This window comes from Sus scrofa, chromosome 6 (assembly GCF_054392235.1).
Source record: "Sus scrofa isolate SSC_HxYL_T2T_F1_AM1 chromosome 6, Sscrofa_HxYL_maternal_Yorkshire_Landrace_v2.0, whole genome shotgun sequence".
Taxonomy (NCBI): Eukaryota; Metazoa; Chordata; class Mammalia; order Artiodactyla; family Suidae; genus Sus; species Sus scrofa.
The window spans coordinates 15953552-15969237 of record NC_139388.1 but is presented as its reverse complement, the minus strand read 5'-3'; the positions used below and the strand labels follow the sequence as shown (position 1 = coordinate 15969237).

At 35.3% G+C, this 15686-nt stretch overlaps 1 protein-coding gene across 1 annotated transcript in view; it reads left to right on the top strand.

Moving 5' to 3' along the window:
- The window catches only part of PMFBP1 (polyamine modulated factor 1 binding protein 1), a 509524-nt gene that overhangs the window by 295704 nt on the left and 198134 nt on the right, over nucleotides 1-15686 (top strand). The window contains exons 12-15 of the mRNA XM_084959706.1: nucleotides 238-370; nucleotides 2256-2312; nucleotides 6022-6304; nucleotides 7992-8139. The gene's annotated coding sequence lies outside the window, so the exon portion shown is untranslated. The remainder of the gene's footprint in view (nucleotides 1-237; nucleotides 371-2255; nucleotides 2313-6021; nucleotides 6305-7991; nucleotides 8140-15686) is intronic.

Below are 15686 nucleotides of genomic sequence, written 5' to 3'. Positions count from 1 at the left end.
ATCACTGTCCAGAGGCAACTACTACAGCTTCACATTTATTTATCATATTCTTAACATATTTTTCTGTGCATAAATCCGTAAAGTATACTAGATTATCTGATATGTTTTAAAATACAATATATGTAATGTGTTTTGCCTCTTTTAACTCCTCAAATTTTATTTTGGACTTACTTATTTGATAGTTCATTCTATTTACTGCAATATAAAACTCCATCATATAATTTCTCCCCTTTATAGACTTTGGGTTATTTTCAAATGTCTGACACTACAGTCAATGCTACAGTGAACATATGTGTACATGTCTCTTTCTGCATATATATGAAGGTTCTTCCCAGATATGTGTCCTGAAATGGAGCAACCTGTTATAGGGGTATGTATTTCCAAATTTTATTAGATACATTCTAAAGTAGTTGTACCAAAAATTAAATAAATAAATAAATAAAGTGGTCATACCAACGTATAATCCTACCAGAGTTGCATGAAGTCCTCACATTCATACCTACATTTGATATGTCTGACATTTAAGTTTCTCACAGTCTGGATGAAAATGGCATTGCGTTATTGTTTTATTTGTGAAAGCAGTTTTTAGAGTGTACTTACTAGCTAAGCAGATTTACTCTTCCGTGAGCTGCTACCCATTTCCTTTGCCTTTCTTCTATTGGTAGCTTGTTTTTTGCCTACTCATTGATGTTTAGGAGATTTAACCTGTGACTATATCTACATCTGTATTTCTATCTCCATGTACATAAGCTAGTACCAAGCCTTTATCTTTTTATTTAGGATGGAAATATCTTCTAGTATGTCACAGATCTAATAACTTTAGAATGATTTTATTGTATAGAAGTTTTGATTTTTAAATTTTTGGATTGATCTTATTTTAAAAGCCTTCCTTACTTTGAAGTAACTCTAGTAATTTTAGTTTATTTTTCTCTTGAGGTCTTTAATCCATCTGGAAAACATTTTATGTGGGTGTTGAGGAAAGGAATCTATTTTTATTTTTTTTCTTACGGATAGGCAGTTGTCCAAAACCATATAGTGAATAATCTGTTTTTTCACTCAAAGATTTTGTTAAGTCACTTCCCATATATGCTTGAGTCTGTCTGCGGATGCTTGATACTGATCCATTGATCTTGCTTACTCTTTTTTTTTTTTTAAGTTTATTCCAGTATAGTAGATTTACAATGTTGTGATAATGTCTGCTATACAACAATGTGACTCAATCATACATATACACATATCCATTCTTTTTCAGATTCTTTTCCCATATAGTTTATCACAGAATATTGGGTAGTGTTCCCTGTGCTAAACAGCAGCTCCCCATTGACCATCCATTCCATATATAATAGTGTGCACATGCCAGTCCCACAGCTTCAATCAATCTCTGCCCCCTACCTGTCCCCCTTGGGAACTATAGTTTGTTTTTGAAGTCTTTGAGACTTCAACAGAAATATATGTGCAACATAAATAATATATTTTATTCCTTAGGTGATGGATGATATTTAGTAAAAGGAAACTAGTTTAATGACCATGTCCATTTCCAATCTAAGGATTTTCTTCCATTCTGCCCTTCTAGGTATCCAGAGTATTCTGGGGGCTACTATGTAAAGAAGTCCTCATGTAATAGGCAAGTGGTGACAGGACAAAGACAATATAGCACAGGTGGGGTATTGGGCCTGCTCCCAAGGAGGCTAGATGTCTGGTCAGCAAGTTCAAAATGGGGACTGGACAATTCAAAGACAAAATTCTGATCTAAGGGAGTGGTAGTGTGGAGTGGCAGTTGTAGTGTGCCACTATGGGATCCTTCTTTGGCCTTTTCCTCGCTGCTCCTAGACAGTGGCCCACCTTTAAACATTCTTCTGGTTAAGGGTCTTTGGGATGGCGTCTCTTTCTTCATCCATTTTAGTATTTACTGCTTTCTTGCTGTATCACTCCCTTATCTCTTTCCAAAATTTCTGTTGTCTTCTTTTCTTTCACAGTAATCCTTGATGGACAGTCAGGAAAACAGAAATAGATCCTTGAATAATTAAATATCTACAGTACAACCAGTTTTCCCTTCCTTGAGGATAAGAAAGAACATTCTAGGAACAAAACTGCCTGAGCTTTATTCTCTGGGGAGAAGAGAGTGTTTTTGTTTTTGTTTTTTAATTTTTATTTTATATTGGGGTATAAATATACAATGATTTACAATGTTGTATTAGTTTCAGATGTACAGCAAAGTGATTCATTTATGTACACGTATATCTACTCTTTTTCAGGTTCTTTTCCCATATGGGTTATTGCAGAATATTGAGTAGAGTTCCCTGTGCTATACAGTAGGTCCTTGTTTGTTATCTATTTTATGTATAGTAGTGTATATATACTAATCCCAAACTCCTAATTTATCTCCCTCCGCCTTTCCCCTTTGCTAACGAGATGGCGTTTTAACCCTTGCTTGCAGAATGGTCTAAGTAACTTCTAATTCACACAGAAGAAAAAGCTAAAGCAAAACAAAACAAACTCGACAACCAAGTAGTTTTCATATAAAAAACAGGTTGAGGCATTCCAGTTGTGGCTCAATGGAAACAAATCTGACTAGCATCCATGAGGATGCAAGTTCGATCCCTGGCCTCGATCGGTGGGTTAAGGATCCGGCATTGCCGTGGGCTGTGGTGTAGTTTGCAGACGCGGTTTGGATCTAGCTTTGTTGTGGTGTAGGCCGGAGGCTACAGCTCTGATTCGACTCCCAGCCTGGGAACCTCCATAAGCCTCAAGTGTGGCCCTAAAAAGAAAAAAAAAAATGTTGAAAATTCATTTTCTGCTCTATATGGTTTAGAAAATTTTCAGGAAGTAGAATGTTCTGTTGGCTCCTCTAACCTATAATGCTAATATGGAGGGGGGGAGAACCACTTAATCCTTTTAAAATAAATTCCTATTCCACTTATACCTCTTGTCTAAATCTTTTCAAACTCTTGAAGCCCACTTTTCTGAAAGGGACAGTATCTTGACCAGCTCCCTCTCCATTCATCAATGCATTTCCTAGGGCCACTTCCAAGAAAGTGATCCCTAATTGTGCTGCAAGGTGGAGTAAGGAAGTTAAGGTCATAATGCCTAATAATAGTTGCCAAATGTTTGTGAAGATCAGCATCTCTAACAAGTACTACTATAGTACATTCAACCCCATGCAACATTCAGAGTACAGATAGAAGTGTTTACACCTGCTCCCAAGATCAAGATCGTAAAGAGCTGGGCATTAAGATTATAACATATTTTTGACTTACTGAAAAATAATCACAATTAGAAGTTAAAGTACTATTATTGATTCACAATTTGAATTATTTAATATATACTTTTAAAATATATTCGTTCATTTGTTTCTGTGAATTACTGATTTTAAAATACCACATGAAGATATTGACTTACTAGCACTGGATTTTTCTTCACTAATTATGAGTTTACAAAGTAATATTTTCCCTGGAATTTGGAAATATTTTTAAATTGGGAATTGAGGGCGTTCCCTTCATGGCTCAGCAGTTAACAAACCCAGCAAGGATCCATGTGTATGCGGGTTCGATCCCTGGCCTCGTTCAGTGTGCTAAGGATCTGGCGTTGTCGTGAGCAGTGGTGTAGGTCTCAGACATGGCTCGGATCTGGCATTGCTCTGGCTATAGTGTAAGCTCGCAGCTGTAGCTCTGATTTGACCCCTAGCCTGGGAACTTACATATGTCTCAGATGAGGCCCTAAAAAGAAAAAAAAATTTTTGGAATTGAGAATGTATATTCTGAATAAGTTTTTCATAAATAGGCACCAAAGTTGCCATTCAAAGGTATGTTTTCTGATTTATAAAGATAGGCATAAATGATAAACATTTGCACTTACTTAGAGTCCATTTATACTTTTCAATATTTTCTTTTAAAAATCGTAAATGACAAAACCAAAGACACTTGTGTTAAAACAACATTCCCACTTCTCTCCATCCAGAGTTCTTTGACTCAGCATAGTGGTACTTTTCTATATAAGTTTTCCTTAAGTCTACTTTATAGTAAGTGTGTAAAAAACATAAGAGTGGCCAGCTGTCTGACTGAAATTTCTCATCATGGTAAATGTGTTCCCATTGTTCTAGAATTAGCACAGTATTGTAACTTTCTTTCATTCACCATTCCCGAGAGTATTCTTGAATCTACACGATCTTCCATCTTCTCTTTTCTCCTTATTATCTTAATTGGCTTTCTAGAAAACTTCTGAAGAAGAGATTTGAACTCAACAATACACATGCACATAAAAAATGATTTCAAAGGATTAGAGAAAAGGCATTTTAACACCTCTGGATAGTTTTTTCAAAGCATACTTTTTTGTTTCTTTGTTTTGCCTTTTTCCCATGTTTGATTTCTAACCTCAAATCAGATTTGTCCATTCATTCAGTAAACATTTACTGAATTTTCTTGTTTAGGGTGTTTTGCTAAGCACTATGGGAAATATTAAATGAACAAATTACACTCCTTATCTTTGAAGAACTTAACAGTTATTGGAGAGGTAAAACATATTCTGACTGCCATCATCTGTGTATTAGTGACCTAAGAGAAGCTCAAACCAAATAATTTTTTTTAATGCAGAACTTCTAATTGGGAAAACAAGGGAAGGTGTAATTTAAACTGAGTATTGGGGAACTTCAAAAAGTAGATATGATAGAGGAAGAAATGGGATGAGTTAAGCTATTGACAGAATGGAAATCAAAAGGTTCAGGAAACAAGGAATAGGGCATTTTGGAGGGTAGAATTCTGCAGAGTAATAAAGGTTTGGGCCATTGGGTGGAAGTCCTTGGACCCTTGTACTTAATTTGGAGTAAAGTGTAAATCCACAGAAATTTTTGGCCAGGAATAACAGCTTAGAAGACTATTTGGGAACAATTGATCAATAGCAATACATGAAGTGATATGGAGGAGATTTAGGAAGCTTCCTAGAGGACTTTACAATATTCTGTGTTTGAGATAATGTGGGCTAGACAAATGGTAGTGTGAGACTAGGGAAGAGAGAGAAGACAAGACTAAATGGGTACCTGTGCCAAGGTGGCAGAAGTAATAAAGCAACACCAGTTGCCTGATGGGTAAAAATCCTGAATTCTAGTCCCAATTTAGTTATAAAGTGTGGTAGGACACATAGTAGCCATCTATTTGTCTTAGAGAGTTTTTATTCATGGTGAGAGCAAGGGGTGCTAAAATATTTTCAGTAAAATTAGGCACATTACAATGATTCAAAGAGAATCTTGGAGTAAGAACTGCTTTGAATCCTAATCTAGAACAAGATACAAAACTTCTTAGTCTGTTTTCTTCTCCGTAAAACAGGACGAATAATATATATTTTATAAGTTCTTTGCAAGGGTTTAAGATCTAATGACATGACGCATAGAAAGTGTCAATACAGAATGAGGCATATAGTAAGTGCTCATTAAGTATTAAAACCCCTTTTCTTTTTCTGGTTACTATTTCCAATCCTTGGCAAGACTGATTTTTTGATAAGAATAACTTAAAGACTTGTGCATATACTCCCTGAGTTTATTTACATGGATCAATCTATTTTACCTTCCTTATTTTCACTTTATAATTCATCAGTTATTTTTACAAAGTATTGTTTGGATGAATTAGAAAAGATACTTTAATTGAAAAAAATTTTTCATTCCAAATAAAAAAACTTAAATCTGATGTCAGTAAAATGTAAGAATGATCAAATTTTGAAAAGAAAGTACCATACCTCACTTTATACAATGAGCATAATTCTTAAAATTCTAGACTGACTCAAATTTTATAAATTTAATTCTAAATTTTATCCTCATATTGGTTTAGATTATAATTTCACATTTATTTAATCAGTCTTCTATTGACAATGGCCCCTATTACTTGAATTTCAGTTTAACCTTTCTCTTATATAATTAATATTCTGTATAAACAAATTTGAATATATTGGCAAATTAAAGAAAGTCTGCTAAGCTGTTTTTATGACACAGGATTATTTTGTAATTTTAATGATGAAATTTATATTTTGTAACAGGTTTACCCATAAGAGTTAAAAATTAAAATACGCAAAACAACATGAAGGAAAATAAGTTTGAAGCAAGAACTGTGAAACCAGGAAAACAAAAATTAACATGACTAAGTGGGAAAAATAAAGTCTTTTTTTTAAGATGTTGAAAGACAGAGATTTTACTATCTAAAGATACTCTATGAAATAATTATATTTCAAGGACGTACAAGAGAAAAACAAAATGAATATAAGAACCAGGAAGACATGGAATGCAAGAGCCTTGTGAACAAAAGATTATTCAGACTCAACCGTAAGTGTAATTTTTTTGTTTGCAAGAAATTAATTAAATGTTTATCAGAGTGGGAGATTTTTTTTAACACCTCTGTCAGAAATCTATAGCTAATATAGACAAAAATAAGTAACAATACAGAGGTTTGAATAAACTGACCCAATAGAATTCTTGAGATGACAGCTTTATAGCAATTTGCCCAGGTTGGGGCAAAAAGGCCAGAAGGCTACAGAAGAGATGCCCTTTCAAAATGGAACAGATTGATCAACTGACATATTTGACCCATTTGGGAGGAGAATTACATATAGCTCTAAGTCTGAGAGAAGAGTATGTTACTGAAAACAAAGCAGATGAAAAATCATGTAATTAGTGGCTCCAGGAGGAAAAAAAAAAAAAAGTTTTGGAGGAAAGAAATTATACCTGTAACATACTATGTGATTCAAGTGTGAGGAATATTCTTCGTCATAAAAATGTAAGCACTGACAAATGTTTTACTAAGAAATTGTTTCGTAACCATTTTGGGAGAATGGGTGAAAGGGAATATAAGGGTATATGTGTGCATGCACAGCATGTAGGGGAAGTGTACGAGAACTGAGGCCTCATCTTCCATCCTGTGAAATCAGAATGCCATGCCTAAAATAGAAAAAAAAATAATAGATGCTGAAAATACGCCATGTGTTACTTGAAAATGTGGAGACAGATACCAGAAGAAATAGCTAAAGTGTTTGCAAGTAGTTAACTCTGAAGAGTGGGATTTTGGAGGTCAGGAGTGATAGAACAGGGAGAAAAACTGCAGGGTTTTTTTTTTTAATCATAACATAAAATATTTTGATTTTGAAAAACACCTACTTTAAAATGTTGATAAGAAGATACATAAATACATACATGTAGAAATAATTTTTTAAAATCACATCGAATCTGAAAAAACAATTGACTAGTAGTACCTCACATAGGAAATTATGTGTCCATCAGATTAAAGGTCAATGCTAAACAAAGGATTCAGCACACAAAAGTGTAGTGAGAAGATGCAGACCCATAAAGCAGTAGGCTCGATCTCACTTGACACACCCATGATATTTTTCTCTTATGCCAAATATTTTTAAAATATCTTCTTGCTGTGAATTAAAAACAACATAAACTGTCAGTGACATGCTATTGCCAGTTAATATATTTTGGTTGTCATTTTAACTTCTCTAATCTTAGTTTCTTGTAAAATGGGAATAATGATTTTACCTTCCTCATAAGGTTATTGTAAAGATTAAATAAGATGATTCATATGCAATCTATTTCTCTGCCTGGCATTCAGAAAGGGCTTAATGAATATTTCCCACTACTGCTTACTAATAATAATATAGCATTAATATTATTAGACTGTTTTCAGCATCAAGTATATTTTTACATTTTCAACAAACAAAAATGATTTCTTGAATGTATGTCAAGTTATTTTGAGCCATGTCTACAATTATTTGTTGACTTCATTTGCAGTTATTAATATTGACTAGTATAATTTGATCATTACAGGTGATGTTGACACCAAAGTAGTAATTTTAGTTGTTCTTAATGTTAAGCATTGATCTAATCACATCACCAAGACTGATAATAACCTCTCATTACAAATAATGGATGGATATTTTAACCTGTACTTAATTATGGGCAAATAATTTCTGCTTCTCTTTTGTGTATGGCATTTCTTTTCTGTGCTTTCTAGGTTCTATAAAAGAGGCAAAGACTATCATAGACATTCACAATGGCATCTTCCTAAAGGATTTGGAGGCCCTTCATTAACCAAATGAAAAGCACCAGCAAGAGCCAAGATTGGGGACATGTGCCACTCCTTATTCAAAATGTGTCAAAAGGTAAGTTGCCTATGCATATGTATTCAGATCTGTGTCAGCAACCATGAAGACAGAGAGACTAGAAGGAAGAAATACAATAGTCTAATGAGTATCAGTGTTGTCACAAAGGCACAAAGTGTTAATCCTGATGATAACCTTGTAAGGAAAGGTTTATTAGGTCCAATAAATGGCAGAAATGTGGGTCAAATCCAGGTTCAAAGCTGATACTCTTTCTACCATATATATTGCATATCAAAACCAGTATACCAACAAGTGCCTTCCTGGAGAGTGTTGTTGCTGTAAGACCTATTCTTTTAGGTTTTTGTGATTTTCATCTACATGCACATTATTTCCCACCAAAATAAACACAATTTACAGAGAACTGAGCCTAAGTGATTTTGTTCAGCTACTCTATAACAGGTGTTGGCAAACTTTTTCTGCAAAGCGACAGTCAATATTTTAACTGTGGGGACTCTACAGTTTCTCTTGCAACCATCTGCCTCTTAGAGCCATAAATAATATGAAAATGAATGAGTCGACATGGCTGTGTTCCATAAAACTTCATTTACAAAAATAGACAGGAAGCCAGATTTGGCCCATAGGCTGCAGTTTGGTTTATCTTGCTCTACACTAAAGGTAGTCCTTTTTTATATAATTCATTCTGTGTAGTTGCAGAGTGTCAGAGTCTCATCTCTTATAATTCTCAAAGTCTCCTTAGTTCTGTATCCAGCAGTGATCCCCCAGTGTCCCTCACCATAGAAGCCCTCATGTTTTATTACAGCTCATCTTTGGAGAGAAGGGTTTGAGACATGGACCCAAGCCTGTACCTATTGCAATGAAATTTGTGTCATTAGAAGAATATATATAAAGGGCCTTAGAGAACTCAGAGTTGGTGCCCCACCGCCAGTATCAGAGCTGGCCCCATGGTAGGAAATCTCATAGAGGGTGGGCTCTAATTTCAGAGGAAAAGAACCTGGCCTCCCATGGATGTCTCCATTGGAACTATTGATTACACAGTAAAACAAGATGAGATTGACAGCACTTGAGCCACCAGTATCTAAATTCTGTGTAGGAAATTTTGTGCCAGTCAACTACACTGATATACCCTTCCATGCTTGCATGTGTCTTGGTTTTAAGCCCCCCCACAACTCTACCAAATTATTCATCTTGGCCTGATTTTCCCACTCTTCCTCCTTTTCTAGCACTTTTTTAATTTTTATACATATATATAGTTGCTTTAGAAGTATTCTGCTATGTTTCTGAACTTGGCTTGATCGGGGGAGTAGGGAGGTTGTGATTGGAATCTTAATAACCTGTCAAAAGAGAGCATTTAAATCCTGTTCATGTTATTTTCTTTCCTTCCTGTGGAACACAGATAGCCAGAAAGACAAATAGGAGAGGCCCCTGGGTATTTTTCTCTTGTTTGTGTGATCCTAAGGGTTTTGATGAACTGGCCTTTGCCAAGTTATATTGAGACTTACTCAAGCCAGATTTCAGCTGGATGTGACTTGCTTAATGATTTGGCAAGGATCCAAGGCATTGGAAATCAAAACAAAACAAAAAAAGAAAAGAAATCTCTGATCTGATCAGCATCTACCGTAACAATATAATCATTCAGCATCTTATCTGGTTATTTATTGTAGGTTGGGCAGTGATAGAAATGGAAATAATTTATTCTGGCCACTCTGTTACTGTTAAATCATTTATGTACTATGGAAGGATTTGCAAACTGTCAAGACTCAGAGATTCCCTAACTGCATTTTCCCTAGTTCTCCACCACCATATCGGGTGTTATTTCCTATTTTAAACATTTTCTTAGAATATGAGCTTTCTTGTCCATATTCATATTCAGCAAGCCTTACTTTTCCAGACAGATTACCCTCAAGAAATATGGTAACATAAAATAAAGCTACTTCTGGCATTTTTATGGTATATGATATATGATATAATAATTTATATTAACCTCTTTGTAATTTTTAATTTTTGAAATAGCTAATTCTTTAGGGGCCATTTAATACATAATTTCATAGGTTTTAGTGATATCAGGTATCTTTTAAGTATCATTTTAATTGAGCTCTGGGGCTTTTTGTCCCCAACAACTGTGAATCAAACAGGAGTCTGTCAAATCCTATTGGGTGACAAATCATAGGCTAAGGAAAAGTTGATTCACAACTTATGCCCTAAGAGAAATAAGATTCAATCCCTGCCTTCAAGGAGCATATGGTTAAATAGAATGAGAGAAGGCATATGGGGAGTTCCCTTCATGGCTCAATGGTAACGAACCATGTCATAACTTCCTGTTGTGTCTTGGTGGTAATGAACCCAACTAGGAACCATGAGGATGCGGGTCCAATCCCTGGCCTCACTCAGTGGGTTAAGGATCCAGCGTTGCCATGAGCTGTGGTGTCGATTGCAGCCGTGGCTTGGATCCTGCATGGCTGTAGCTGTGGTGTAGGCCAATAGGTGTGGCTCCGATTCAACCTCTAGCCTGGGAACTTCCGTATGCCATAGGTGGGGCCCTAATAAGACCAAGAAAAAAAAAGTGTATGGAAAACTATAAAGTAAAAGTGTTATAAATTTAGTAAGAGACAAAATGTCATAGGAGTTGGAGAGAGAGAATGAGTAATAATTATCATTATAGCAGTATACTTACTAAGCTTTAAACCTACATGTATTTTTTAAAACTTTGAGATACAACCCATTGTACAGATGAGAAAAAGAGGCCCAGGGAAGTTACGCAACTTGGGCAATATCTACAGCTATTAGATGGTAGACCTGTATTTTCAATAAGCAAGGCAATGAAATGATGAAAGTGCATCCCAATACTGGAAGGATTGCATCAGGGTAGATTTAAACAGGGAGTCTAGTTAATGGGATAGTGAAACAACCCATGGAAAATTTAGAAAGACTGGATCAGAGCAGTGGCAATGATGGCAGCAAGGGATGGAGGATAAAGGAGGGTGGGATTTCTATGAGATATTTGGAAAAAAAAATCACAAGTGAGATTTAGTAACTAATTTGACAATATGGAATATAGGAAAAGTGAGTCAAAGATGACTAAATTGTTTTGAGCTCCAACAAGCAGGAATAGGGAGGGAAGATTTTACAGGATTAGCCAGCTTCACTGAGCACCCAGAGAACACTGTGAACATCACTTTTTTTCAGAGTTCCTGTTGTGGTGCGGTGGAAACGAATCTGACTAGGAACCATGAGGTTGCGGGTTCAATCCCTGGCCTCACTCAATGGGTTAAGGATTCCGTGTTGCTGTGGCTGTGGATAGGCTGGAAGCTGTATCTCCCCCTACCTAGGAACCCCAAAATGCTGCAGGTGTGGCCCTTAAAAGCAAAAAAAAAAATTTTTTTAATTGCTCTTTTCCCAGTCCTCATCATGTTGTATCTATAACTATTTGTTTCTGATTCTCTCTCCTCCATTAATTTTGAGTTCCTTATGCCTCATGATTTATATAGGTCTAGCACTCAGAACAGTGCTCTAGACATAGTTAAGTCTTCTATAAATTTTCCTTTGGAATAAACTTTAAACATATTGTATAGAAGTCTTCATTGAGTAGCCAGATGTGAGTGTTTAGTAGGCAGTTGGAAATAAGTAATGAACATTTTAGAATGGTATCAGAGCTGTAGATTTTGATTATTGGAAAGAAACAGTATTTGAAATCCTGAAAACAGATTAATACTTTGAATGAGAATGTGAAAGAGAGGAGTTCCCTGGTGGCCTAGTGGGTTAAGGATCTGACATTGTCACTGCCTTGGCACAGGTTCAATTCCTGGCCCAGGAACTTCTACATGTGGCGTGCATGGCCAGAAAAGAGAGAATATACAACAGACAGAAGTGTCTTTTGCTGTGTAAGGTTAAAGAAAATAATAGGGGACAAGAGGAAGAAAGGAATCAAAACAGGATTCAAAAGTGAGATTTTATTTAAAGAAATGGCTAGTTATTAATGTCAAATGCTGAGGTTTCTGATGGTTTATAAGAATCCAGAAGAAATTTGTTTTCTTATTGCCCATTTTATATTTTCTATAGTGGAAGAGTATAGATGCTATATTAGAAGGCTTATTTTTCCCTTTTAATAGATGTGTTTATAGTCAGGGAAAAGAAAATGTTTCCACAGCTAATCAGTTCAGATGAAAAATAATTAATATATTAAAATGATCTCATCATAAACTATCCCATTTCATACCACCCTCATTTAGTCATCTAATGTGAAATAACTGTTAACTTGAACTTACTTGAAATTTAACATTTTAACTTTCATACTAACTACTATACTATGATGCCAGATATTCTACAGTAAAAACCTTTGTTTCTGGTATCTTACCATTTCCTGACGTTTTCCCTTTTAGACAAAGGAATTGTATGTTTTGGATGAGTTCCGAAGTCATTTATTTGGGATAAATTCAGCGGAGTGCCTACTTAACTGTCTTTTATTTGCACTTGAAATATTTAAATGTACTCATTATCCATCCCTCCTTAATGTACTGAATTATGAAAACTGACTCCAAACAGCCTTACACATGTTATTTTTAAGATACAGTTGTTTTGTTGATGTTCTTTTTAAACAATTATGGAATACCTCATCTCCTTAGACAGCTATGAATCAGACCATTAAAGAAAAACTAAAATTACTAGCATTATAAGTACATTATTCTTATATTTTATCATAAGAATAAACAGTAGAGGACTTTATTAGGTAAGATATGACATATCCATCTAGTTATAAAGTAATTGATACATTATAAGAAATTATTTCTGTCCATGCATCCTGCAGTATAGATTTCTCCTCAGAATAGAAACCTTAGAATGATTATCTTTTAAAAATCTATTCTGCATTATACCTAAAATAACATATTAATAGTAGAGATGGAAATTTTTTAAACTCCACAGGTGGACTAAAATCTAGGTTACACACTGCAAAGAAATAATTAGTGATGTGGGTGGCAGTGGTGAGAAATTCACAGAAAGACAAGGAAATAACATATAGGTAAAATCAGGTGGAAGATATAGAGGATATTAAGAGGCTCCAATTCCAAATCTTAATTAAAACAAAAACAAATCAACCTCAAAGTAAATTTTATACCAAGATTCCAAGAATTGTTTAGTATTTGAAAATATGGTAGTGTTGTTTACCATGTAAACAAATAAAGGATAAAAGCCATACAGTCATCAGAATAAATGCAGAAAAAGCATTAAACAAGAATAAAATCCATTCACATTTTTTAAAATTAGAATTAGGAATTAAGGTGGCTCGGTGGTAATGAACCTGACTAGTATCCATGAGGATGCAGGTTCAATCCCTGACCTTGCTCAGTGGGTTAAGGATCTGGCATTGCCTTGAGCTTTGGTGTGCATCCCTAAAAAGACAAAAGAAAAGACATAGAAATCAAAAGTATGTCCTTAACCTGGTAGAGTAACTAGCAACCAACCACCAGACCTCCTCCCCCTCCCCACACACATAAAAAAAAACATCTTAATAGATGAAGAAAAAGTATTTAACAAAATTTAGCTCATTCGTTATTTTTTTTTAAAGCTCATAAAGTTAGGAATAGAAGATAATTTCTTCAAACTAATAAAAGGCCCAACTGAAACTTACAGCTAACATCATTCTTAATGGTAATAAACAATGGTGTCCTCTTGAGATCAGTAATAAGACAAGATTTTCCTCAGCATTGTACAGGAGGTACTAGTCAGTGCAAAAAAAAAAACTAAGAATAAGAGATAACATGCATACAAATTTGAAAGAAAGAACTAAATTTGCATTTATTCACAGATGGCATAATTATCTTTATAGAAAATGCCAAAGAATCTTCAAAAAAGCTCCTAAAACTTTAGTAAGTGAGTTTAATAAGGTCTCATGACACAAGGTCAATGTATAAAAATCAGTCACCTTCCTACACATAGCAGCAAGTTGGAAAATGAAACATAAAAAATAATGGCATCAGAAATTATTAATTACTCATGGGTAGTTCTAACAAAATGTGTATAAGATGTGTGTGCTGAGAGAAATTAAAGAAAATATAACTACATGGAGAACTATATCATAAGCATGGACTAGAAGAATATGATAAAATGTTAATCCTCAAATTGGCCCATAGGTTGAATGCAATTCCAGTCTTCATTCCAGCAACATTTTTTCTCCTAGAAATTGATAGACTGTTTCTAAAATTTATATAGAAAACCAAAAAATCAAGAATAGACAAAATACTTTAAAAAAAAAAAACACAAGTGGAAGACTCACACTATCTGATTTCAAGATTTAATACATATACAGCTTCAGCAATTAAGACAATGTAGTATTGGAAAGATGTATAGATCAATGGAACATAAAAAGATTCCAAAAACAGATCCACACATATGAAGTCAATTTGACTTTTAACAAAGGTGCCAAGGCCATTCAGTGGAGAAAAGATAATCTTTTTAACAAATGATGCTGGAAAAATTAGGCATCTATATGCAAAAAACCCTCAGTCCTTACTTCATAACATATACAAAAATATTTAGATTAGGAAAAGATTTTTAGATACAGAACGAAAATTGTGAACCATAAAGGAAGAAACTGATACATTGAACTTCATCAAAAATTTTTAAATTCTACTCTTTGAAATACTTTTTTTTTTTTTTTTTTTTTTGGTCTTTTTGCCTTTTCTTAGGCCGCTCCCGCGGCATATGGAGGTTCCCAGGCTAGGGGTCTAATCAGAGCTGTGGCCGCTGGCCTACGCCAGAGCCACAGCAACGCAGGATCCGAGCCGCGTCTACGACCTACACCACAGCTCATGGCAATGCTGGATCGTTAACCCGCTGAGCAAGGGCAGGGATCGAACCGCAACCTCACGGTTCCTAGTTGGATTCGTTAACCACTGTGCCACGACGGGAACTCCGAAATACATTTTTGAGAAATAAAGGAATTCCAGCTGGTACAAAGGGATTGACAGTGGCTAGAGTGCTGGGTCACAGGTTCGATCCCTGGCCCAGCAGAGTGGGTTAAGGATATGGCATTGCAGCAGCTGCGGCATGGGTGACAACTGCGATGTGGGTCACAACTGTGGCTAGGATATGAGCCCTGGCCCAGGAACTCTATGCAAGAGGGCAGCCAAAAAGTAAAATAAAATAAAAGCCACAGGCTGGGAGAAAATGTTTGAAAAACTTAGATCTGATAAAGAACTTATAACCAGAATGTGTAAAAAAACTTTCAAAATTCAGAGACACCATTGTCCTTAGCATATTTAGAGCCTAACTAGTATCTATGAGAATGTGAGTTCAATCCCTGGTCTTGCTCAGTGGGTTAAGGATCCACCATTGCCACAAGCTGTGGTGTAGGTCACAGACCCGGCTTGGATCCCGAATTGCTGGGGCTGTGGCATAAGCCAGCAGCTATAGTTCCAATTCAGCCCCTAGCCTGGGAACTTCCATATGCCACAGGAGAGACCCTTTTAAAAAAAAAAAAACTTTCAAAACAATAATTTTAAAATAAGATTAAAATGGGCATGATTTGGACAGACACTTTACCAAAGAAGTTATGCAGATGGTGAATAAGGATACAAAAAGATGTTCAACAT